The sequence below is a fragment of the Stegodyphus dumicola genome, chromosome 4 (assembly GCF_044657685.1).
Source record: "Stegodyphus dumicola isolate Sdum_Otavi_A_Nest chromosome 4, ASM4465768v1".
NCBI lineage: Eukaryota > Metazoa > Arthropoda > Arachnida > Araneae > Eresidae > Stegodyphus > Stegodyphus dumicola.
The window spans coordinates 77,993,957-78,021,755 of NC_140771.1; the positions used below are offsets into that span (position 1 = coordinate 77,993,957).

The 27,799-nt window shown below is 33.0% G+C and overlaps 1 protein-coding gene across 7 annotated transcripts in view; it reads right to left on the minus strand.

Moving 5' to 3' along the window:
* LOC118194037 (rap guanine nucleotide exchange factor 2-like) overlaps nucleotides 1-27,799 on the minus strand; it is a 648,324-nt gene that overhangs the window by 142,241 nt on the left and 478,284 nt on the right. The window contains exon 1 of one of the 7 annotated variants that reach the window (XM_085815119.1): nucleotides 16,851-17,233. The exons of the other annotated variants lie outside the window; for them this stretch is intronic. The gene's annotated coding sequence lies outside the window, so the exon portion shown is untranslated. Of the gene's footprint in view, nucleotides 1-16,850; nucleotides 17,234-27,799 lie in introns of those variants that run through there. 7 annotated transcript variants of the gene reach the window in all.

A 27,799-nucleotide genomic window follows, 5' to 3' on the forward strand; every position in this document is an offset into this window, starting at 1 on the left:
AAAAAAACTATAGCAGCGGAGCTAATCAAGATCATGGAAAACGCTTTTCAAAAATGGCGACCTCAGATTTAGATTAGAGACAGCAAAGCTGGCTTTATGTTGAGATGCACAAAGTTACCTGAATGCGATGTAAAATCTCTTTATTTTCTTCCAGTTGAACCTAATGTCAGAAAAATCATCTCTCAAAAACTACATTTCTTTCTTTCAAAATAATTCTTTTAATCCACTTGGGGAAATAGAGCTACAGTTGCAAGCAGGTGACACATCCAGTGACGGATATTTATAGCAACTTAGAAAAGAAAAATGAGCAAAGAATTAAAAAAAAAAAAAAAACGAAAATGATGGGAGGAATTCTACCATTATGTTTTCTGTTCCATCACACCCGTGTGCATAATTCAAAAGTGCACATCAGTATCGCCACTAACGGAGGGGTTTCAAAAATAGACAAATGAGCTTTTTCTCCTGTGACCCTAAATCTTTGAAACTGTGCATATGAGCGCATGTTGTTGTTTACTTTTTTTTTTCCCCCATTTCTTTCTCAGTTATAAATGTACGGTGAATGCTGCTATTATTTTAGTAGAAAATCTCGTAGTGCTTTCATTTTATAAGTTTATTTAATCGTCAAAATTTCATTTTCGCAAATCTTATTACGCACTGTCGGATTACTATTCGGATTATGTTCGTGCATATTATCGAGAAAATGACACAAGCTAAAAAATTAGCCTCGAATATAATGCATTTACTAGCACTTATGGATTACGAGAATTCAAGTGTATATATATATTATTATTATTATTATTATTATTATTACTATTATTATTATTCAGCTAGGAATAACTGGAAATGTTACAATGAATCTAGTAATTTCCTATCTTAACGCTTGCATTCCTTTGATTTTGAAAGTGTAAGATTGAAAACATATACTGCGAATGATCTGATTATACCTATTGTTAATATTAAAAGTTATATATGAATAAATTAAATATATTCGTTGTGAATAAGATAAATTCATTCTGTTTTAGAGAATTTCAACAAAAAATGTTTTAAGAGAATGTGCAAGCAATACATTTAAGAATGATTTAATGTGAAATTTAACACAATGTGTAGGAATGCAAATTAGGAAAGTTCACTTTTAATGAAACTGTGCACTGGCTATTAATGTAGAAATCTTTCTTATATAGACTGCAATAAAAAATGCAAAGACTTATTATTTGCATATATAATTATGCTTATATTTGATCTAACTTTGCTCTGGAAATTTTCACAAGAAATCCATGAAGCATTAATTATTGTGTACAGGAAATTTCGTGGCCAAACATTTTCAATGCTTAAATAACGGAAAAGATCATGCGAAATTGCAGAAATAATACTGGAAGCCCAATAGTCCATTCTAGAAGCAATTCCCTCGGTGGCGATATATGCACTTATGAAATATGCCATCCGTGTAACTAGGTCGAGAATTATTTGTTTCAAGTGAATTCCGAATTATTACGCTTACTTACGCTCTCATCTGCAAGAGAAAGGGATCGAACTGGATGACTAATTTACTAATAATTCCTATATCAGAAACACAGTAGTCGAAAACAGTTATTTGCGGACAGAATCACACAGTATTGTTGCGTGCGTAATGGATTGAATGCATACAGAACCGATGATAACTTGATAAAATTTATTTTTCAAAAAAAAAAATAAATAAATAAAATAAACACTTTACAAATCTGGAAACATTCCACAAAAATACTCGTAAAGCTATTCTCAATATTGTTACGAAATGTCTAGGCGCGGTGAGATAGCTTCCCCGCAAAGCAAGTTTTAGGGTTGCCATAAAACGGCAAAAGATGACACGGTTGCCACATTTGGCGATGTTTGGCGATATACTATGGACGGTTGGAGAACCTTCTGGAACGAATTCTTACCGGTTTAGCCCAGAATGTTCTTGAACACAAGCCGAAAGCTATATAAACCTTGCTGGTCCGAAGTCAATGCCTCATCGAGTGCGAGATAGTCTCGAGTTAGTCAGTCCGTGCGGAGTCGATCGAGTTGACAGCCGGACAGCGAGTGCCGAGTGGGTCGTCGAGTGCATCGAAGAGTCTCTTAGTGTATCGCAGTTACTGCATCGTCGAGAGAGTGTGTTAAGTTCCGGGAAGTACTGAACTGAAAAGTCGGGAGCTGTGCTCTATGTGTTGTCGAGTGCATCGCGAGTTGTAGCGTGGAGTCTCGAGAGTACGTCAAGTTCCTAGAACGAACGAGCAGAATCGGGAGTTGTGCTTTGCAGTGAAGCTGTCTTTACCGTTACTGCCTGATAGTGTGAAGGCTGTGTCGTTGATTGTTCCAGCATGTGTATAGTAGACTTTCGACGACTGTAAAGCGTAACTTTGGAGCTGTCCTTATTAATACTGGCTAAATAAAGTGTGTTTCGATACTTCATCAAGTGTCGTCGTTATTGACTCCAAATCTTACGTTATTGACTCCAAATCCGTACTAACGTGAAGGAAGAAAATAACGCAACAATATGAAAGGGCACAACAGTAGTTGCCACTTAAAACTACTAAGAACATTAAACACAATACAATGCAAAACGCGTGTAAAAAGCGAAGCTCACACGAAGATCTCTCAATACTCCGAAGTCGACTCTGAACTAACAACTGAAAACTGATTCTCTCTGGTCTCATACAGTTTTTCCCCGGCCGCCAAGTTACATATAAGGGCCGAATACGGCTACAGTTACATACAAGGATCAATTACACTTATTTATTTGCATCACCAATTATGGTTACACAGGGATGGAACCAATATGTTGTCAAACGGTCCCCAAGTTTGGCGAGTTTTCGCCAAATTTGACAATAAAAACTATCTAAGGGGTGATGGTTTGGTGAGCCAACCATCGCCAGCTTGGGTACATCTCGCCAATTAGCGAGATAGCCATCCACCTCAATGTTAAATAAATAAACTTGCTCTCGTAACCTTATTTTTTTTGGGGGGGGCAAATCTTCGTTTTTCGAGGCACTTCATGATACATTATACAAGAGGTAAATTTTACATATAATTTCACTGAAATTATTTACATATATAAGTTCGTAACAGTATTATTCTTATAACATAAACAATAAGGAATGTTACAGTGAATAAGCTGCCTTAGAATTTATCAATCCTGGTTTGCATTCACAAGATCGACACTGGAATAGAGGACACTTAAGTTACGGACATACGATCGCCTTATAAAAAAAATTCTGATAATATACGAATTAATTGGAAAATTCATACATATTTGTCACCAGCACAGAATCAACACATAACATAGTATCAACCCTGCATCACATAACATATGATCAACCCTGGTCGTTAGGTGCATCAACAAGAATATAATATCGTCTAGGCATAAGGCTGGCAGTGCATAAAACCGACATCGAATAAGATCAACAAGATACCGGCATATAACAAACATTAGCATCGAATACATAAGACTAATAATTAGGCACACACAGCATACGGCCGACGTCCGCATATTATAAATGTGGCGTAGCATCAACATCGACATGTAATAGATACTGGCATAGAGTAGACAAGAGTATTATAACTTCAAAATTGCATTCAAAATGACCTCTACAAAACAAGAATTCACCTGAGGATGACAACAACAAAGACCTTACCAAAGTTAGCTCGAAAATGCGTATTACAATGGCAAACAAAGATAAAAACCTACGGACAACCGCTTTAAAGTACCTAAGCCGAACCGGATTTGCATTCCACGGTCCGATTTAGAGTCCAGTCAACATTTTCAACTATCAACTATGTAATCCCACTTTGTAGTCGAAAGGAAAGAGAGCCGTCACGGCACCACCACCTGTGCAGTAGACACACACACACACACACACACACACAGATCAGGAAATAATAACTGCAATCAACGACCGTAACCGTCCAGCGCCATTGTTCCAACTCTCCAAACCTGTATTCTATAATGCCTTCCCGCTCTATTGAATGCATGTCCGTCCTGCTTGGGAACTAACAAAAAGCCATCTTTTAGGCCAGTATCCCTACCTATCTACTGTCAGAGCTTTAAACAACGATGTCCAGATGTTTGTAACTGTTACCATTTTAATACATCGTTAACGTTGCTTGTTGAGTTTCTTATGAATCAAACATACACAAATCGTTCCTTCCACACAAACTCCACAGCATTTATGGTTCGGTAATAACCATGCCTAACTATTGCTTGATAAGAGTTTTTTTTTTTTTTTTTTGATTCAGCTCGTTAGGTACGGGGATATTACTATTATACTACGATATTTTGGTTTTCTATGACAACTTATTATTTGCTATTATAAATATTTAATGATATTAAATTGTTCCCCGTTCATTAAAATGCAATATTTGAATATTATAAAGAAATAGCCGCCTAAAATAGTAATTATTAAAACATAATAATAAATAAATAGAAATACACGAAAAGTCTTAAAGCCTTTATTTATTAAATGTTCTTTGCACCTAAGCAATAAATTCAATTCAACAGTAATCGCAAAATAATTTTAAAATGAGCATATCCTTAGAATTTCCGATACACACTCTCGCGCACTGGAGATAAAAATGTTTTTCTTCCGTACAGTCTTGCCACTGCTCGCTTTGAAATGGTTGTGTCTAGTAATGAAAAATTCGTTAAACTGTTACAGAATATGAAATCAAATTCCAAATTAGGGCCTATATTCGGTGGAAGATTACGTTCTTCAAAATATAACCGCTCTAGATACCGTTGTTTTCACACAAAGGGAGAAACATACATGAATTTATGCAGATTATTCATTATTTAATTTCTTTAAATACAGGGCGGCGCAGGGAAACAGTAAATTTCGAAATAACGTCATTTCCATGAACAAATTCATAAAACTAGTAATTTATTAACGAAAGTGCATGTATTCAGCATGCCATTTATGTTTTTACAATCAAATGTCCAAAAGTGTATCTTTACTTTTTAAAGATGACATTGGAAAGATGTGCTCCCATTCGGCGTTTACACTCTAACAGCCTGCTATGAAAACTCTGGAATGCGCGGTGTAGCAAATCTTGTGGAATGGCAGTAATTTCTTTTTCAATGTTCTCCTTCAGTTCATGGATTGTTGCAGGACGTGTACGGTACACCTTGCCTTTAAGATATCCCCACAGGAAGAAGTCGCACACTCTAAGATCAGGGGATCTCGCAGGCCATTCAATGTCACCGTTACGTGAAATAACGAGTCTTCCAAACAATTGACGAACTGCTGCCATCGATTATCGAGCAGTGTGTGACGTGGCTCCGTCCTGCTGAAACCTCATGTTTTCGATGTTAAGATTAAGCTCGTACAGTCTCGGTGTAAAGGATGTTTGAAGCATTTCAACATATCGCACTACCCTTCCTCACGTATAAAAAAATAAGGGCTGATAACACCATGACATGATAAAGCACACCATATTGTGACCTTGGCGCTATGTAGTGGTCTCTGGTAAAACTCACAAGAATTGTCCTGTGCCCAATAACGAAAATTCTGTTTGTTCACGAATTCGTTGAGGTGGAAATGGGCTTCGTCTGATATCCATATGTTACCAAGGAAATTCGCGTCCTCGTTGATTTTAGCCAATATCTGGCTACTAAACTCGATACGAGAAGCTGGGTCTCGTTCATGTAATTCTTGCACAATCTGCAACTTATATTCGTCGCTTAATCCCTAGCGAAGATGCATGCTGTCGAAAAGAGCGGCGAGAACTTCTCTCGATTGCAGCTGTAACAGCTTCAATGTTCTCTGGGGCACGTACCGTTGGAATGCCACCTGGAGGTTTCTTTTTCAAGGCAGATCCTGTTTCTTCAAAATTACGCACCCATATTGTAATCGCATGCGCAGATGGAACCCGTCCATGACGTCCAAGCTGGTAATGCTGTCGAAATATTCTCTGCGCGGCAGTCGCACTATCACCATTTTTATAAAACGCTCTCACAGCTACTGCATATTCCGCACCAGTCCAATGATCCATGATTACTAAATGGCAATGCGCTCACAACAATTGTGCAAAGTTTCGAACAACTGCCGGCTCTACAGTGCTGCCAACTGTAACATTCAAAATGTCCCGTTTCTCTGCGCCACCCTGTGTAACACAGGGAGATAATATTTGGTGGCAACAATTTGAAAAGTGAACCGACATTTAAAGATTTCAACGGAAAATGCCAAAATGAAATTAATAGCCCTACTGGACTGACGCTCTTTAGACTAAAAAAAAAAAAAACTCAAAGGACTCAGATTTTAACGGTCGCCCAAAAGAGTTTTTAAAGGTTTTCTGCTAAGGTCTCGCTGAGCTCGCAATCTACCAGTACGCTGCTGCACTCACTCCTGCTAGATATTTTGAGTTTCTATGTATTTTAGCCTTGTAGAGAAGTGAGCACTGAATTAATTGAGTGAGAAATACTGAATCGTCTGTTCTTTTAACACATCGTTTTAGATTTATTATAATATTTGAATAGAACATATGGCAACGATTGGATAATTCTTCAGATGATATAAATTTTGTGCATTATGAGTTATAAAATGAATGAAATGTAACGCTGTTAAGGGAACCTAGCGCATCACCAGAGTGTCACTATGGTAAACAAATACAGTGAATTTTAAAGAGTACATTTATTCTATTGTGGTTTATGCGCTACTGACGAAGTAGATTTAATTCAATGCAAGAAAAATGCGTATAATTTAATATTCCGTACAAGGAAACCATGTGGTGTACACATCAGATTTTTTTAATAATGCACACATAACATTCGATGGCAACATCCTTTTACTGCTATTGCCGATTTTTTTTATATATTTTCTATATTAATTCTTTAAAAACAATACATGGCAATAACATTTGGTGACAACATTTCAGAAGTTGCACGGACTAAAAAAGTGAGGTTCAGACTAATGAGAATTTTATAATTATCAGTAATTATTAATTTTTTAATTAAAAATATTTTTATTTATAGCCATCAAATGTATAGTTTATTTTTTTCCAACAAAACTGAACACGTTTTTGTTCCAACCAAGCTAGAGCATAATCGTTGGAATTTACAAAAAAAAAAAAAAAAAAAAAAAAAAAAAAAAAAAACAATATTCATTTAGTAGGTATTGATTACGTATTTACCAAGGAGGTTAGAATCCTCGGTGTTTACAGAAAATTGTAACCAGTAGATTTGGATCGCCGCCCAGCCGGTATAGAGGTTAGTGACCGAAAAGCCGTCGCATGGACCTCCAACCTAAGGTTCTACACAAAATCAGAGTTATGTCCATGCGACGGGAAAGAATCTACCATCCACTGAATGGACCCGGATTCGAGCCCCAAAGAATGCATGGTTGTAACTGTCCGGCCATTCATAGGAGGCAACGATGGCCACCTATTAGGTGCTTTCATAATGAAATGTCCTCCACTTCCATCCCTTGTAGAGATGGAAGGCTAATGTCTATAAAATAATACGCTGGACAATTAAAAAAAGGAGGGATTTGGTTCGATGGAATTCCCAGCAAAACATCACAATTTTCAATAGCTGCCTGCTTTGTTTTAGCGTGTCTGCTCTCGGCGTACTTGTCTATTTTATTAATTATGTTCATTTTACTGCAAAAAATTAACGTCACATTCCCGTGAAATTTTGGATTACAACTTTTTAAACAATTTAAATTTTAACGGGTAGCAAAATGTAATTCCTATTTTGCAAGCTTTGTGCAACGATTACATCTCAAAGTACACGCATAACTTTCAAATACATTAGCAAATGATTACGCAAATTCGTTTACAGAAGCGAAGGACAAAATTAATCCCCATCGTAACAAAAAAAAAAAAAAAAAAAAGTAAATGAATCATGCACAATCAAACAATTACCATTCCAAACAATAATTATCGCTGGCGAGAAAGGACAACAGGCATTATATCTCCGGGAATACTTAAAAGCACCGCTTAGGGGAAAATTCCAAACCGATGCGGAAGATTTTTCTGTATTACTACAATAGAAGCATCACGATATCCGTCATAATGAGGACGAGGAAGAGCAAAACAATTCGATTTCAAAAGCGATTCGCCATTTCCAAAAAGAAGATAGGATTAGTGCAGCTAATTAGATGCACAGGAAAACGACGAGAGAGAGAAAAGTTTTCCAAAACATTCCGCCATGCAAGCATGAACAACAACGATCGCCATTATCATCTAAGGATCGCACAAAAGATGCCCTTATTCTTTCTTTTTTCGGTTCCTCTAAAATACGCGAAGCGGGACTTCTGCAACAGCAGGCAGACTCGCAATGGGCTTCTACTACAAGCGGCCGAAATACTAAAAGTGGGTCATTCCATCGCTTCAGAAGCATTGAAGGGTTCGCATGAACTTTGAGAGAAAAAGGTTGATTCGTTGATTTTGTAGAGCAAGCTTGATGACAAAGAAAATTAAGCTAGTACACCTGAAAATTATCTGCCTAGTTTCGAAGATGGATTAGAAAACGGATATTGGTAAACATTTGGCTGCTCGCGAGAGGCTGCTTTCCTCTTTCGCAATATTTGTTTCGAGATGTGGCAACAAGAGGAAAACGGGATTCGAACCTTAGGAAAAGCTAACAGATGTTAGCATCGGTTTTGCTTTTGGAATTGAATGAACTATAAAAGTCCAATTTGAATAAACTTGCCTACGATAATTATTATAAAAAAATATAAAATGTACTGATATGCTTGAATTATTTTTTGGAAAAAAAAATCTTTGCGGCCAAGATATTACAGTATCACGTTAACACCACTGATATTAATCCAACGATCTAATTAAATATTTAGTATAATAGCCGCTTGCCGTGCCAGCCGCCTAAATTAGTTATTATAAAAAAGAAATATATATATATAATGATTTTAACGAATCCGAGTAATGCAATTTCACGCGTCTAGTCATTAATTATTAATAACTGAAATGAATTTACATTTATTGCTTTAAATCGCTTAGTTTGTTACTTCAAAGAGAATTAAAACGTTTTACGCTCCCCCAAATGGTAACAAACAGACGCGTGGAAAGCAAAAATATTTTAGACTGGAATTGTGGTAGCACGTTTCTTTTAAATCGCTAAGTTCTTTTATTAAGTTTGAAAGATAAATAGCTTGCGTTTTGCCAAGTGGCAACATACTTCTTTTGCATCCCATTATTATCATATTATTCTTTTGCATCCCATTATTATCATATTATTCTATTGCATCCCATTATTATTATTATTATTATTTTGCATTTAAAAGAAATTTAAAAAAAAAAAAATAACAATTTAAGAACGTTCAAATGTACTTGTCATCGCATATCTTTTCTTACATTGAATTTATTATTTAAAAAAAGTACTTATGAGTAAACAGTTAAAGATGCTGGTAGAAAGATCGTCGATAATATTCCAAGGAACTTCAGCAGAACGATTATTCTTTTTCAAAAGTGTGGGTAAAGAGGTAACTGGCATCAAGGTCGTCAAGACGGTTCAAAGTGTCTCGCCCACTCTATTTTTGTTGTCTGCGAAAAATGACTCGCATTAATGCATAGCACCAATTCGAATTTTAGCTACCTAAACACGTATTCAGTTACAAGCATTTAAGATGAGGATAAGGAAAATAGCATATCAAAATGAAAATTTAACTCACGTAAAAAAATTCTCAATTTCAAATAGGTTGTCATGTAATACCTTTTATACACCAATACAATAATTTTATTATTAATGCAATTTAAAATACCTTATATTGAATTTTACCTCTCCTATTATCGAATGGGTTTTTGAACGTGTTAAATTCAGTACTTAAAAAATTCGAAGTGCCAGAACCTTACGGAACGCCTTCAAGAAAGGTGTACAAAAATAAATAACAATTAATAAAATTAATGACATAGTTTAATTTAAATATCTAATCCTATCTCATCAGAAAAATGGAATTACTATTTCACTTAAAAACTGGAATTCCAGTTGAATTTAAGAACTGGTCAACATTCTCGAATTTGATAAATAACTCCTACCTAATTTTTTAAGTAGAGAAAGGTCGATCGCAACAACGATTAAGTTGGCCATCTTATTCTTTCTTTCAGCAACTTCTTTTTTTTAATTGGCTTCGATAAATGGAATGAAATCAACAATTAATAACAGAAAAAAATAATTAGGCTATATAAATTTGTATGAATACGGAAGCATTCCATACATGCGAATGAATAAAAGAAAAGAAAACATGGTATTTTCTCGATAAAACAAGCAATGGGAAGCTATTATAGTCAGAAATCGGGTACATGAACTTTTAATGTCCAAAATATTCGCACAATCCCTCTGCTACACAATACTTGTTCAACCACTTCCCGTGTCAATTCATTCACTCGCCGGTAGAGGGCGCGCGCATCACACTTGTTTATTTTTATGCTATTGCAGCATTCCAATGTCCAATTTCTTACATGACGCTGAAGAGTTAAACGTTCGGAATGCAGCCTGTAATCAAACTGTTTAGTGCCCTTTGAATTGATTCACGGAGCCTTTATTATGAAATAGTCAACTTTTTGTTACATATTAATAGTTAGAACAGATTTAAAAATACCATAGAATAATATTCTACATAATAAATGGTAATCAGTACTTTGCAATGATTCAAAACATAAAATTGTGCTTGTATTATTTTGATTAGACCACGAAGGTTAGAAAGGATACAAATGGACTTTCTTTTTCGAAGTGTGTTTGGCAAAGTACGAGATTTATGGCAAGGAAAAATTTTCTTCACTGTAGCAACCTTTGGATTTGATACACATGGGGTCAAACCTCTGTCAAGAAACTGATGCCAGACACAACGATGGATTAATCCCAAAAACAATTTGGCTAAATGCCATTCCTTCAAATAAAGTGTCTTCTGAGACACGTCCAACAATTGGTACAGACAGAACCTGTTCCAAGTTAAGAAAAATATACTGGGCGTGAAGTTAAAATTTCTCAACACACCCTCTCGCGTGTACTGAATAGAATAGACTTTCATCGATAGTCCGCCAACGATGACGAAAATGCTTTCATGAGACTTTCCTTCTGATGAATCCCAAATAAAGATACAGCGTCAAAAAATAATTCTGTATGAAATATATTAGTTCTTTACCTTGCTTCTTCTCTTGAATTTTTGCAGTTCTGAGCAAGAAATTATAAGCACTCAAAAATCCCTATTTATAACAAATGGAATATTTATTATTCATAAAACAAATTGTTTTAAAAATCAGTTTTTTAAAGTAATATTTGAAATGCACAAGTTTGCAACATTAGCAAAAACAGTTACTACAATTACTTTCTGAAAAATAAATAATTCTCTTATCAATCTGAACTAAAAAGTAGGTCGGGAGTTAAAAATTCCGAAATATTATTAATTTAATTATTCATACATGTACAGTATGAATACTTCAAAAATTAAAAACTTTTACTGAACAAGGTAACTTTTTTTAACAATTAAATTGCTGTTTACAAAGGCACACCAAATTCATTTTACATAAAACTGCACATTAAATACTTTTCACAGAAATATGCACAACTGATACCACAGAATGAAAGATAAGAAAAAGTTAAGAATTATAAAAAGGGGGGATTAAGAAGATATGTACAAAAAAAAAAAAAAATACAAGGATTAGAAAAACATTCCTTTCTTTGATAAATACTACTTTTCTTAACCGTACTGTCCGACTCAAAATAATCAAATCTGCTAGAAAAAAGAAACTTGAATTGGATTAACAACAATTCTTCTAAGGATTCCTTAACACAGAAGCCTTTTATCAAGATGAAGTCTTACAAATAATATGGCAGAATTTGAAAATAATTGACAGACAAAGATATGCATGCTGATTACACACAAAGTTATTTTAATGTTGCATATAAAAAGAAATATTGTAAACACTGCCTTTAGTAGGATCTTTTTATATATATATATCTTATTCTTTATGAATCTCCTAATAAATGCAAAATAATGAATATTACGAAAGCATTTTTTTCTATCCTGTACACCCGTTATATAATTTATGTTTCTTTCTTCCACCACCCAAAAATGGAAGAAGGGGGATAATTTTGTCTTGAAGTACATATAATATCAGGTATTAAAAACTTTTTTGATAATAACAATATTGGAAATACCTATAAATAATAATCAATTTAAATATACTGTATAGTTCCTCAAATAAATACACTGAAAACAAAATGCACTCACTTTTAAACCATTCAAATTATTTTAAAATCATAATTAGAATTTGAAAAATAATTGTCATGCTGAAAACCCACACGACAACAATCTAAAAACAGCTGTTTGCTAAGAAACATAAAAGAGGAATTTATGACCTTATAATATCTCTAGATGTGGCAACACTTGTTGGATCACATAGATGATATTTGCATAGTGCAACATAATGATCCAAAGTTTCCGAAAGACACTGCTATCGAGTTTCTAACATTATAGTTACAAATTAGGTGTACTTTTTTTGAATTCACATCTAAAAAGGCATAATATAATGAATGTTCATTTAATCCTGTAATATTATATTAATTCACATGAGTTAGTTTGCTGGCTTTGGATTTATATACCTAAATATATTTACAAAGAAGACTGCATATGAAAAAATGGACATACACTCCTTTTCTTTTCAGAAAAGGAATACAATTTTATTTATAAATTTTCTATGTCTACATGTCTCTTCAAAGTTTGGACAAAATGGATGAAGTCAAGAATAAAATACTTCAGTCATTAACACAGAATGTGAGAAAACTGTCATTGGAATTAGATTTATATAAGTAGAAAATCATTGTCTTTTCACAAATATTTAAGAAAGTCTCTTAAGTGTTTCAATTTCACTACCATTTTAAGAGTCAAGCTGTGAAGACTGGCTTATAAGAGAACTTATGATTTAGGGTAATAATGCATGTACAAATAGGAAAGCATTTTGTATAAGTAAAAAAAAAAAATATTATTCAAGCTGACTCCTCTGAAATATGTAATATAATAATATTACTGAATCTACAAAGGTCTGGATTAAGACGTTTAGAAGTCCTAAGCACCTAGAAGATTTTGATGCCTCCCACATATATTTACACCTTTGTAAGTCATGCAAAAACATTGTTAAATTGCATTCAATAGTGGTCAAAATGGATATTTTCATTGAAATATAATACCCAGAATTTTTCGTAATTACCTCATACAAGGAAGTAAATATACACATTCAAATTTGATGTTGTACCTATATATACATAGTATTAAAAACTATTTAACAGCCATTTGTCAAGTAGGGTGCCTTAGTAATAATTTCCACACAGAAGTTTAGTACCAAGCATACAAAAGTTTATACCTCTCACCTGTATTCTAAATTATAATTTTTTTATAATTTATAAAACAGCTCATGTTTGCAAAAAAAAAAAAAAAAATCCTGATATGGACACCATATGACTGATCTTCTACGGCCTATTAAATTATACATGTTTTTTGGTGCACTTCATTTCTTATTTCCATCAATTATTCTAACCTAATTAACTGATCCCTTAATGCAAGATGAAAATGACATCAAAAATCACAAATTTTGAAATTAAATATCCTGGATAATTTTTGTCACACGGGACTCAAACTTCTTATAGTAATTCTATTTTTTCATAACGAGTGTAAAGCTTTCCGGTACTGTTCTGTTATCGGGACCGAATTCAGAAATTTATGAATGTATGTGGGTGTGTATGTATGTTCATATACGTCAGTCAATATATACATGCATATATGAACACATGCAATCATACATACATGCATACGTATAACATACATTTCTGGATTTGGTTCTGGTAACAGAACAGTACAACTTTCTCAAATATAAATATATACACAAGATATAAGAATTGAAAGACAATATTAAGTTAGATATTTTTTAATTCGTCCAAAATTAATTTTTTTTTAAATTTGACAATGTCAAAATATGAATATTTTTATCATTTAAAATACTTCTGTAATTGGAAACATAGGACTGCAACCAACAATTGTGAAAATAAAAGGTGCATAAAGGACTTTTAAGTTGGATGAGGAGGGTGGATATATATAGAGAGAGACAGATACTTTTAGTTTTACATAATGCCATAAAAACAAGAGGTGCATAACTAGACGTTATAGCAGTTCCATACACAAAATTTCAATGTTCTATAAAAAATCCATTTTTAATTCCTTTTAAATCTATCTTACAATCTTGTTTTGGGAAAAAAAAAAAAAAAAAAAAGATATTTCCATTGAAAATACAGTATACAAAATTTTTTACAATTACAATATTTCCTTTACTTTGTACAGGGAAGTATCAAAGTATCTAAATATTCCAATAATATTAAAATAAGAGTGTCAATAAATACAAATTTTGTTGTTTTCACTGATCTTGCCTTTTTATTTCAAAAGGTATAAAAATTTTGAAATATGAATATATTTCATTCATTTATTGTTCATTCATTCATTTATTTTTAGATAGAGCTGGATGTAAATTCTGTCGTATGCTATAAAACGTTGGGGTGAAGTGCAGAATCGCCCCCTCATTTGAACTTTTGTTTGGCACTTTTTATAAGAGTAAGAAGAATTGGGTTGTTTTCAATTTCCTTTGCCTTTTTAAGTGACAACAGATCGATGTGTACATAGACAAAGTCAAGGGAGTGCGCAATGCTGATTTTGTGCACTTCTCTGATTTTTTTTTTAAGTGAAAATAGGTTGATGTGTACAAGGATACCAAGTTTGTGCAATTCTTAAAAACGTGCCAAGCAGTGGACGATTCTGCGCTTTCCCCAAAAGTTGATATTCACATAAAACGTTTTAGAATTTTAAACTAGAAATAAGATATTTATAGTTGTATTTAGGCTATTGTATCATGAATTAGATGAATCATACTTCATCAGTATTAACAATGCTTGACTGGAGCATACAGTATAAAGAACAAAATTAATGAGTGAAGTGCAGAATCGCCCACTTATTTGTTTGGCACTTTTTACAAGAGTAAGAAGAATTGGATTTTTGTCAATTTTGTTTGACTTTTTAAGTGAAAATAGGTCGATGTGTACATGGATAAAGGGAGTACTGGAATGTTTTTTTAAGTGAAAATAGGTTGAAATGTACATGGATACCGAGTTAGTGCAATTCTTAAAAACATGCCAAGCAGTGGGCGATTCTGCACTTTCCCCAAATTAATTACTAAAACTGAAGTTCTAGATGCTTAAAATGATATTAAAGCACAAGAAATCTGTCATACTTAAATCTCTCTTCTTTGCTTCATATAGAACTAGAAGCATTCTAGATCTTTTCAATTAATCATAAAGCTCAATATATTTCTTAGCAACTTTTCCAAGTTTCGTTTTCTTAACACTGATACTTATAAAGTTATGGCATAGAACAGGTGTGATCTTAAAACATAGAATATAGAATGAATATGTGTACATTTTGAAATGAATAAAATTTGAATGAAAAAAAAAACTATTTGTTATAGTACAAATGTTGCTAAAAGTAAGTGAAATTTGCCAGAAATATTCTTATTTTAATTACAAAATATAAGTAAATAAAAGAAAATAAATCACATATCATTCAAAGATAATTAAAATACTTCATAGATTTACTATATTCATCATTAATTAGAACAAAAAAAAAAAAACATTTTGATATTTAATTTATTATGGCAGAGCATTCCTGGGCAATATTATATTTATAGTGGATTTTCTATTTTTAAATGAATGAGAGGTTGGAAACTCAGAAAAGAATTAAAAGTTCAAAAGAAAACACAGAAAGCTTGCTACTCTTTTAAAATTAGTTTCAGACTATTTAACTGTAAGTGAAACACATCAATGTAAAATTTAAAATTACCCAAAAAAAATTTTAAATTTTTGCAGTTTTTTTTTTTTTTTTAAATAAAACTATCGATTTCAAGTGCGATCAGGCATTAGATCCCTCTTTGCTTCAGAAGAAGAGGGATTATGTGTGATTGCTCTTGAAATTGAAAGTTTTTCTCAAAATCTGTGTCATGGTACAGCTGCTTTTTTGCCTAATATTAAATAAAATCTATTTACTGTATGTTAACAACAGAGAGAAAAAAAAATGGCTAAACATATTCTTAAAACATTAATATATTTTTAAACAACAAAGAAAGTTTTCTAAACTTAAAGCCAAATATTATTTTCAGGATCAAGTCAAAAAAATTATAATTTTTGAGATATTTTTAGTACTAAAGATTTAAATTTTTCTTTATCAAATTTCAATACTATCATATAGTGAAGCTATTTTTACCACACTAACATAATTTAATTTAAAATTAATGTCAGATTTACTTATAGTCTTCCTAAATTATTAATGGCAATGAAATGGTTTAAGAAAAAACTGAAAAGTCTCCTGTCTAATAACAGTGCATTCATTTATTGATCATATACCGGCAGTGCATTCATTTAATTTTGGAATAACTTTCTTCAGATTGTAATTTATACTCAACATGATTTAATATTGCATTTTTCCTCAGAGTTTGTTTTTTTTTTTTTTTTTTTTTTTTTTTATTTACTGCCATTACATTCGATATTTCAAACAAATTCTTCGTAGAAAATGTCCCATTTCAACATCAACTGGATTATTTAAATTGCCTTTTAAACATAAAATACGTGCATAAGAAAATGTAACATTAACCTACAAAACTGAATAGTAAAAAGGCAGCGAAATTTTTTTCTACTTTTAAACACATGTAAACAAAAGCCTAAACTTGAGAAGATATCAAATTCACAGACCATAGAATATTTGTTGAAAGAAAAATAAAAATGATCATAACACAGAACAGAGATATCTATACTGAAAAAGAAAATTTTAAAATAATCAAACAATAAAACTTACTTTATCCTTTCGGTGACACAAAATAAAAATAGAGGATGTATGTTTGAAAAACACTTCAAATTAAACACCCTTAGCGAAGAAAGGGCATTAAAAATCCAACAACACGGGTAGGGAGGGAGTAGAAAGAACGATTTTTATCACCATATAGAAGACAGGTTTGTTACACAAGGTTTACTATGAACGTCCTCAAATGCTCAATTGACAACAACGAATTCGGCGGCGAGTAACTCATTGATCACTTAGTGATATCACAGCAACAGATGATAATTGATAGGACACCAACTCTATACCAACCGAAGGTTGCATACACTTCTACTCCAAATTGAGGGACGGACGCGGAAAATGTTAGGAATTTCCTCGCCAGTTTCAAACAATGTCTGCCGCCAAAACTGGTTGACGTGTAGACTGTGTTGTAGGGTTACTGTAATAACGTGAAGACCACTTACCACGGCCTTTTTCAAGACTCGCCAATGTTGCCAAACAAAAGCTCGAAACATAAATATCCATCTTGTATTCTAATTATGAATTCTTGTTTATATGATGTATGAGAAATGAGTTTTATCTTCGATTTATGAGAAAACGATTCTTTCTCTTTTCAACTTTCCCACATAAAAGGAAAAAAAATAAAGGAAAATATAGAGTTATTTGTAAAAAAAAGTATTTATACAATTAACAGAATGTCTGCAGTTTAAAGGGATTTATTCTGAAAATCGGACGGTTAAATAAATAATTACGGCATCATATGCTAGGGTTGCTTTAGAAAGAACAGAAGAATATGGAATTACTAATAAAAATATTTTATATAATTAGTATGTTCCAGTTTTACAGAATTTGCTTGGGGATAGTTAGTTAACTATTATCATTCAGAATAAATCCCCCGCAAACAAGTGCAAGGAAACATGTGCAAGGGCTATCTGCTTTAGAAGGGGGGCGGGAAGGAAAGCAAACTATGAAACTATCTATAAAAATATTTCATATAATTAGCAGAATATTATATTTTTATGCAATTTGTGAGGGATTTATTCTGAATGATGACTGGCAGTATGCGTGAGGGCTGTTTTCTGTAAAAGGAATGCGTTCATGGAACATTTTCTACGAAGATCAGAGGCAGGCAGTTTCATACATCAGGAATCGAACACGAATCGGTCACCAGTGTTTAGCAAATTTATTCTCTCGGACAGTGGTGTGCCAGCTCATATTTAAGGACTCGTGTATTTCATAAAAAGAATAAAATATAGTCCCGTTGATCATAGGTAATGTGATCAAATGCATTGGATATTTGAAAACTCAGAATGAACAGAAGCCATTGCTATTTTGAATTGAAAATTGTAGATATAAAATATCTATTTAAAAAAAAAAAAAAAAAAGAAGAAGAAGAATTTTGGTGTTTACGATCACTATATAAGGTTTTTGGTGAATATATGGTTTTTGGTAAAATATGTATAGTGACAAAAATAAATAAATTAATTAAATAATTTAAAGTCAAAATAAAATAAAAGAGACAAACAGACCTAATAAAATTAATAAATGATATAGTAAAATACTAAATTAATGGTAACTAGTTAAATAATAAAATAAAATGCCGAAACTAATCTTATTTGGGGCCCCGATTGAAAGTTTCACTCAAAAACCAAATTTCACTCAAAAAATAAAAATATAGTTCAGCTGAACTTCGGCTGAATTTAAGCCGGAGTCAAATTACTGCACTGTCTTGGTCTCTGTCATCCCTCTGTCAAGAGATGATTGAAATAATGGCCCCTCTTTTCCCAGCACGTACACCATTCAGAAAAGGCAAAACGATAAAAGCCTCATTCAATAGAATTCAGAGAATGCTGGAAAGCAGTCCCGGATCTAGCGGGGGGCAAGCTGGGGTTCTTGTCCCGGGCGGCAACTCTCGTGGGCGGCAAATTCAAATATAACGCTGGATCGTATTTGGTATGTTGGTCGCTAACACAGCTCTCTAATTTTAGTACAATGTTAATAGTTTTAAGGCCGAGTTTGAAAACCTCTTTTAAGAAGATTTATAATTTAAATACTAAAAACATTTTTAAAGGAACATGAGTGAAAATAAAGTACAGCCAATTACAAGTATAAATATAAGATCAGAAAGACGCAAATAGAAGGACTCCAGGCCTCACTGATAGAATCAGACTGACCCTATCAGTAACGTCTGAAGTCCCTCTATCGTTTCTTGTCTGGCCGGGGTGTATTCAAATGAGAAATAGGACGATAGCTTGTTGAAGGAGTCGCATGGTTTCCATAGCAACGTCTGCTGGGAAATAGAGAAGCATTGTAACTATTTTCTAAAATCTAATCCAAAAAAACTAACCTTTGGCCATCCCGGACAAATGAAATAATTCAAATTAATATTTATCGAGTATATACAAGACACCATCATAATGTCTTCAAGATGAAGCAAGGCATTTAGATTTCTTTGCAGTCAGTAGGCAACATAGGCTCACCTTTGGTTTGACTAGGAACAGTGGAACGTATTTTGGATTTTAAAGCTAGATTTATTATTTTTATGGTTATTTTTTAGTTTTCAGGTCTCTTCTGTACTCTTTCGGTTTTTTTTTTTTTTTTCCAAATATGCTTGCTTTTAATAGCTCGCACTATATTTAGCGAGATGCAACCATTTATTTAGGACTGTTCAGTGTAATTACGTCAGTTCTTAGTTATTAATTAAAAGAAACCGTCTGCTCGCTGAGGGGGAGAAAAGCGAAATATAGAAAACGAGCCAAAGGTAAGGCCATATAGAGAAAACAAATTTCAGCTAAGATGAAAAAATAACTTTACGGAAGAAGTAAACCGTCAGACGCTGCCGCAATTCCCATTGAGGCAGAGAGGGTATTAATATTTCTTGCAGTTTGCACGACCAAATATGACTGCCTATATCATCCCCAACAGCTTTTGAAAGAACAACCTTCTTCATCGACATCAAACGAATAGCTGGAGTATAGAAACCATGATATAAAGATATCTTCATTTAGATGGGGGCGGGGAGCAGAAAGACGAAAAACTAAAAATTTTGATTTGATGGACCCATGCAGTTGACTGGTCATAGAAAAAAAATAAAAGATTGCCAACAATCTTTCTTAAGCAGTATATCAGTATCATTAGCCAGTAAACATCTAGAAAACGTAAACCTCAGTCCCATTGAACTTAATGACAGACAGTTGACATGTAATACAGAACATTAGTAAATAATGAAAAACTTAGAAGATCTTGGTTTACATATTTTAAAATCAAGAATGCAATTTTTTGTACACTCTGCAAGATTTATCAGAAACATAGTGCTGCCGCTACACCATGCTACAGGGTTCATTGATTGGAAAAAAGTTTTAGGAAACTTAACTGAGCACGAAGCGTCTGGAATCCACAGAGGTGTATCATTAAGTGGAAAATTCGAATACAACAAATGAAATCGGGCCAAGGCATCGATCACGACACTGTGCGACTCATTCACACAGAGAAAGAAAAATGGAGAAAAATTCTATATAGTCATGGATGCAGTACTGTATCTTTCAACAAACTGTCGTTCTTTTCGTGGGTCTGATGATATCCCAAGTTGCCTGTTCACAAAGTGTCTTCGACCTAGCAATGGAAATTTTCTGAATTTAATCTCTCCTCTTGCCAAACATGATTCAACTCTTAAGTACCAGTCAAAGCACCAAACAAAGGAAAAGGAATCATATTTATCAAAGATAATTCAAAATGAAATTATTAACTTAAAGGCAAAACAGTCTGAAGTAGCATTTTAAACGATATTAAAGAAGCCAAATACTATACAATAATGCTCGGTTGCACTCAATATGCGTCTCATACCGAAAAAAAAAAAAAAAAAAAAAAAAAAAAAAAAAAAGAACCAGGTGATTCAATACGTAAAAACGTGTGGTGATGTGTGTGAGATAAAGGAAAATTTAATTGATTTCATAGAAGTTGGTGTAAAGATAGGAGAATGTATTTCTCAATGCATTGTAGAAAATTAGTGTCTTAATTGACACTTGATGGTTTAGATATTGGACAATGTCGGTGTGAGTCTTAGGACAACGATTCTAATATGGCTGGCTTTTCTAAAACAGTACAATATAGGATTACAGAAATGAATAAGCTGGAGGGATTTGTGTTATGTTTGGATCACTCCTCGTTTCTTGTCGGTGTGCATTCTGCTTCTTCGTGCCCGGAAGCAGTTAATCTGTTTGGAATTACTCAGAAAATACTTCGCTTTTTTGCCGGATGCACTACTCGATGGTATATTATAAAAAACTGTACAAAATACAACTTAAAAGGAAGTAGCCAGACGAGATGGTCGGCAAAATATGTGGCTGTGAAAGTCCTTCTAATGAATTTACTGGAAATGTTAAAATATTTAAAAGAAATTAAAGATATTTCTCTTGATGCGGAATCAAAGCACGAGGTAGGACATCTGGTACATGCAGTGAAAAATTTAATTTACTATCAACCTGAAAATTTGAGCTAATATTTTTCCAGAATTCAATCGAGTAAATATAGAAATTCAAAAGGAATTCCTCTTCCGTGTTCTGTGTAGTTAACGAAAGAACTGACCCAAACTGAGGAATTATAAAAAATGAGAGAAAAATCCTATGGGATATTGGATACAAGAGTCTAAAACCCAAAAAAATTGCAGTTGAGTCTATTCTAACAAAGGAAAAAATTCCACAGCACAGAAAGCAGTCTGATGAACTGTTTGAGGACGAATCACGAACCTGTTCAGATTGAAGTTTCAGCAAATTAAAACATATTAAAAAATATCTACGATCATCGGTGAGCCAGGAGCGTTTATCAAGTCTCGCAATTCTGGCAACCGAAAATCAAACCGCAGATCAAATTATGTCGATTCCATGCACTGATTTGCAGAACAAAGGCTTATAGTGTAAAATTTAAATTTTCGTTACTAATTCCGTGATATTTTAATAGGGTTATGGCAGGTAAGAACTTAAAATTACTTATGCAACAGGAAGTATGAAAAACAAGACAGGAAGCACGAATACTCTGAGTGATAGCCCGTATTCTGTATACTATTTTCAGAATTTTCCCTTTCCGCAATAGCCCACATTTTGTATGCAATGGCCCCATTAGTGGCTGAGCAATAAAACCGTTGAGCACTAGTAATTCGGTCCGAGAGTCAAGTATATGTAAATGTACTTGGCTATATGAGCATTTCCGTGACTTTGCTCGTGTGTAACATACATAAGAGCTAGCTTCCTTTACAATGTTTTTTCCACGGGGCATTCCTGTTTTTCCATGCAGCGCCTAATGGCGAAACACAAAGTAAATAACCAGACAAATGTCCTGAGCAGCGGCCGAGTCATTAAGATCGCTGAATACTGGTAGTTCGACCTTGCCTGGGTTCAAACCCAGGCGAACGGGCTGGCTGCATGGTTTGTTTTTTGGATTTCCTCATGTGTAACGTGAATACGAGCCAGTGTTCTTTAAAACATTCCTCCACCAAAGCACCTCTCCTCTAAGCAGACAGCCCTCCTGTCTTTGTCATATTCATATAATCTGAGCTAACGTAATTTAACCAGTATGCAATAACACGGAATAGTGTGAAGCTTAGGAGATGTCCCTTCACCCTAGAGCGGAAAAACGAATGGTTTCGAGGACTGGAGGGTTAGAAGCACTTCAGGATTAGAGTTTGGATTAGGACTGAATCCGAAAGTAAGCTCACCAGAAAGGCGGTTTTTCTAGGAGGGAACGATTTTCTAACTATGTAATTTTGGTACGTATTTTTCCTTTATAACCAGAGTCGTAGCTAGGGTTTTCAGCGCCCAGGGACAACTGAAGATTTCGCGCCCCCTACTGCTTGCCAAGGATGGAAAACATGTAATTCTAAAATGTCGTAACATCAGTTTGGCGCCGCTTGGATTCTGCGCCCGGGAATATATGCTCCCCCTTGCCCCCCTCTAGCTACGCCCCTGTTTATAACAAAAAAAAAAAAAAAAAAAAGCACGTAAGGAATTTAGTATAAAATGGAGCTTAGGTTTATACTTCAAACCCTACCTATTTCTGTATTTATTAAACAAATTAAAACTTGTTAGAGAAACTTAAAGGATGATGGGTGAGGGCGGCAGTTTCAGCTTTTGCCCCACATCAGAAAAATCAAAGATCCGGGTCTGCTGGAAAGAGCATGAGACTATGGAAGAAAATTTTAACGAAGATGTATAGGCATGACAACAAAGAGGGAAGAGTCCAATGCTTTAATATCACCATTCCCTGCCAATATATTTCTAGCTAACTAGTTGTAGTAAACTATAAGAAAAACCTTCACCCGAATCCGAGAAATCAGCTGTAACCTGAGAACAAACGTAAAGTTCTGTACCGCAACTAAGTACTGTATCGCATAAGTCACAGTTTTCATCCTCCGTATTTGGTTATATCCTTCCAAAAAGTTATCACTTCTAGTACTATCGGGGCTAAAAAATCTCAAAAAACCATTAAACTCATTAAGTGTATATATTTGAATTTTATTTAAACGTTCATACACTATTTTAATGCTTTGCTATTTTTCTTAATAGCGAAATGTCATTTTGCGTTCAGATTTAATATTCTTTGTGAACTGAGTTTTAATTTTATATAGCAGGAAAGATTTATTTTTTAAAAAGGGAACAAGTAAAATATTTGTCAGGTTTTTTTGTTTTAGTTTGTTCTGTTTTTAACCTTTTTAAAATTAGTTTTAAGCCTTCAAAAATTTTAATGAATATTATAATTTACTGACAAATATAGATTCTAAACCTTTCGAAAGTTGCCATATTTTAGCAACTGATTTTGTGATTAATTTTCTTGCCAAAACAAATTTTATCCTGGATTAGTTTTTTAAAGGATGATATTTGAAAGGAGATTCCGTTATTGCCAATCTATATGAGGCCGAATTTTCATTTACAATAAAAAGTAAGAAATTGCATCACGATTCATCTTCATTCAAAATTTAGTTAAAAACCAAATTCTTAAATTCATAAAATTATTATAAGGAATGTTTTATTCATAGCATTTATTAACGTCTTGAATTTTTAATTGGTAAAATGTTTGTCAAATACATTTTTAATAAGGGTTCATTCAGTTTACAAGTAAATTTGTAAATATACATTAATGAATATTATACCTTATTTATATTACTATTTTAATCCTATTTTATTATTACATTATTATTTATTTTATTAGAAAAACATTATTCATATTTATTATTCTATATAGTATTATATTCTTAAACACAATAATTAATTTATGTAGTAAGATGATAATATCAGAGCCCTCGAGAGCTATCTACTTTAATAAAGATAATTTCGTGGAACTCTTTCTAAAGGAAATTTTTATGCATTTAAGTTGTATGAGAAATTAATGCGACCAGCTCGTTCATTTTGCAAAATAATGAGTGCTGTCAGCGGTCTTATCAGATACTAATTATTATACTTTTAATATATATTACTACTGTATTAATTATTTTATCATTCATTACTACCATTATTTAACATTTAAAAACAAGTACTATTGTTTTATTTACACGAAATGCAAAAATTCCTGTCCTGGTAAAATGAAACCGATTGCACTAGACTAGCAGGAAAGATTTGTGCCAAGCCTTGTGCGCAGGCAATTCAGTTTAATAATTGCATATCTGCATCTTAAGTGATTAAATCTTTTTTTAAATAATTTAGTATGCGGGCATGTCTCTATCAGGTGTTAATTTAGAATATAATAATATTCTGAATAACTTATTTCGAGTATATAATTTTGTGCCCTATAGCTTAAAATTTGGGGAGTTTATTTTAAACAACAGCCTATCGTAGCTATTCAGGACCACCAGCGGTCGAGTGGTAAAGTCGCTGAGTACTAGTAGTTCGGAGAGGGTTTTAATCCCGACGAACGGTTGAGCAGCATGGGCGTTTTCGTGGTTTTCCCCATGTGTACCGTGGACCAACCAGCTTTTTTTAGAAGTCCTCCACAAAGGCATCCCTTTCCTTAGGCAGATAGTTCTCGAGTGCTTTTGCCATAATCAAATAAACCAAACCAAATGATGACTATTCAGTTTAAAACTACAAACTGTGTTGCATTTACTTTTGTAAGTTAAACATCATTATGCATTATCGTATGTAAAGGCAGCTAGCTATAATTGATTTTTAGAAAGATGTAATATTTAGAAATCATAACGGAAATAGTATGTCCTTGTGTCATTCACCGAAGTTTTTACACTTAACAGTAGGCATGGATAGCAGAAAAAAATAGTTTATCCTTCCAATAGATTTTTTTTTTTTTTTTAAAGGACAAAAAGAAGGAAACGTTTCAGGTTATAAAATGGATGTATATGTAAAATATAAAATTCCAAATTGAATTTTGTTATTTTGGGCTTTGTTTCGCTCTGGGTAAGTTTGATTTCAATGTTCTCTGTTAATTTTTATGTATTTTTTGGTATAACTACTTTTAAATTTCAATCTTAAATTCAGTAAAAAGTGTCTAATTAATTTCTTTTGCTTTATTTGACATTGGAATTTTTAAGTAGGGATGTGTTTTTTGTATATTTTTGTAACGGAATTCCTCTGTGTCGAAGAGGAGCTCAAAATTTTCGGATGAACTGTTATAAATTAAAATAATTTAGAATGGTTCATCAGCTAATTTTGGATGAACAGAAACACAATGGTTTTCCCGACGGAAAGGAGTTCAGTTGAGTCTGATCTACCTCCTCTTAATAACGTTGAATCAGATTTTGATCGCATTCCTCTCCCTATATACTTCTCATGCTTTTTATTAATTTCGTATTTCCCATATCTATAATTCTTTTGGTTTGGTGATTTTTGGCTTTATTTTTTATATATTTATAAGAAATTTTGAATTTTTATTGGTATGGTATTTAATTTCTTTTGTATCTTTGTGGATATGGTTCTAAATTTCTTATTTCTTATCTAAAATTGATTAATTTTCAGCAGCATATTGCGCGGGAAAAAATATTAAGATAATTTTGCTTAAAAATAAAAAAATTTTTGATACTGTAACATGTATAATATAAAGAATATAAATTAGAATTTCTAACATTTTAGTTTAAAAATAAGCAGATCTTGCAATACTCTATTTCCCTAGAAATACGAACCCATGAGAACATGAGACGTTCAAGTAAAGTCCCCTCACTCACATGCGCAAACCTTTCCCTTTAAGAAGGGCAATAAATTTGGGGGGGGGGAGTTTGTTTAGGAACGCGTAAATTTCTCGCCATGCCATCGTCTCTAGTGTATTGTTGTCGATGGTTACAGTTAGTTATCCTCGCAAGAAGAAAAATTTGAGTTCTTAAATGTGCGTTAAGTCACAGCGAGTACAATCAGAGTAAAATACTTAAATAAATTGCTCAAGCACATCTTATACATCGTCTTAACACAGTATTCACTAATGTAACCAAATATCAGGGGTGAAAAGTGTAACCAGTAACTTTACATTCATCCTTAGGAGTCAGATTCAGGACTCATTTTACCCCTGAACCCCTGATACACATCCGCTTGATAACTATCAGCAAAGAGTAGCGGTCCCCCCCCCAAAAAAAAGCGTTCTCTCTCGCCAAGATTCCTTTCATTTTTTGTTCCCATCCACTCATACCCTCATTCTGTTTCGCCCTGTTTTTAGCATTATCTGAATTTTCATCAACTATATTTTAAGTATATTTAATTTTTGCGATGATACAAGAACTTTCCCCTCCGCCTTACGATCAGAGCTTACATTGCGCCGGATCCGGTTCCGGTGCTTCTTAGTTTTTGTAATAAATCATAATTCTAGCCAGAGCGCACCGAAGCCCTAAATAAGAAGGCAGCAGCACTTCTTTTATGTAATTGAATACCAATTCAGTAGAAATTTTATCTGGAAAATTATATTTTTAGCAATAAAATTATATTAAAAATCGCTTATTAAATTTTAATTTATCTCTTTTCATTTAATTTAATTTTGATTATTTAATTACATTAATCTTTAGTTATTTAATTATTTCAATAATTAATTAATTAATTATCTAATAATTATCAACTAAATTATAATTAATTATCTAATAACTATCAATTAAATTATAATTAATTAGTTATATAATAATTATTGATTAAATAGCAATTTATAACCATTAATTAATTTGATAATAATGAACTATTTAATTTTAAAATTGTTAATGAGTTTATTAGTCTTTTTATTTATTTATTTACTCTTGTTCCTCTTTGCTGACAGTCTTCCATCATTCTTCTTCTAATTTTAGAAATTAAGCCCTGTACTGAACCCTTGAAATTTTTGACATGTACAACATAAAAAAGGACTACAATCTTTTTCATTTAATATTGTAAGTTATTAAAATATGATTTATTCTGAGCAAAAGGTTAGTCTTCTTTGGAATTGTTACTTATTACCTCTGCAAGAGACAAAAGATGTTTAAATCATCCCGTACATCCTTACGTGACATTAATTTATCTTTAAGTTATAATCGCTTAAATAAATTCAGCGATTTAAAGTGTAGATAGAATCGAATTTCTCTGTTCTGTTCTCTCGTTGGCACAATTTCTTTTTCAACATTTTTACTCCAGCTGAGGAAGGAGGCTCCTTTCGAGCCTATAACACAAATTTATTCAAACTTCGAACAAATGTATTCAGATTACGCCGAATATCACTGTTTATTATCAGATGTATTAACGTTTAACCTTTTGGCGCGTTTATTATACATTTCATGATTATTTCAATTTTTTATATATTTAATAATACAGCTATCTGATATAATTTTAAAACTTATTCAATTTATAATATATCGCAACTGATAATTATAAGTCTTTTATTATTACAATCAATGAAAGCTGTTTCTAACGTCATATTACGTATCTCTAAAGCAGTTTCACGAAAGAAGCAATTTAATTTTGTTCCGCATTCTTATTGCTGATACTCAAATAAACAACACTCTCAAGGGCATAAACTGCCTAACG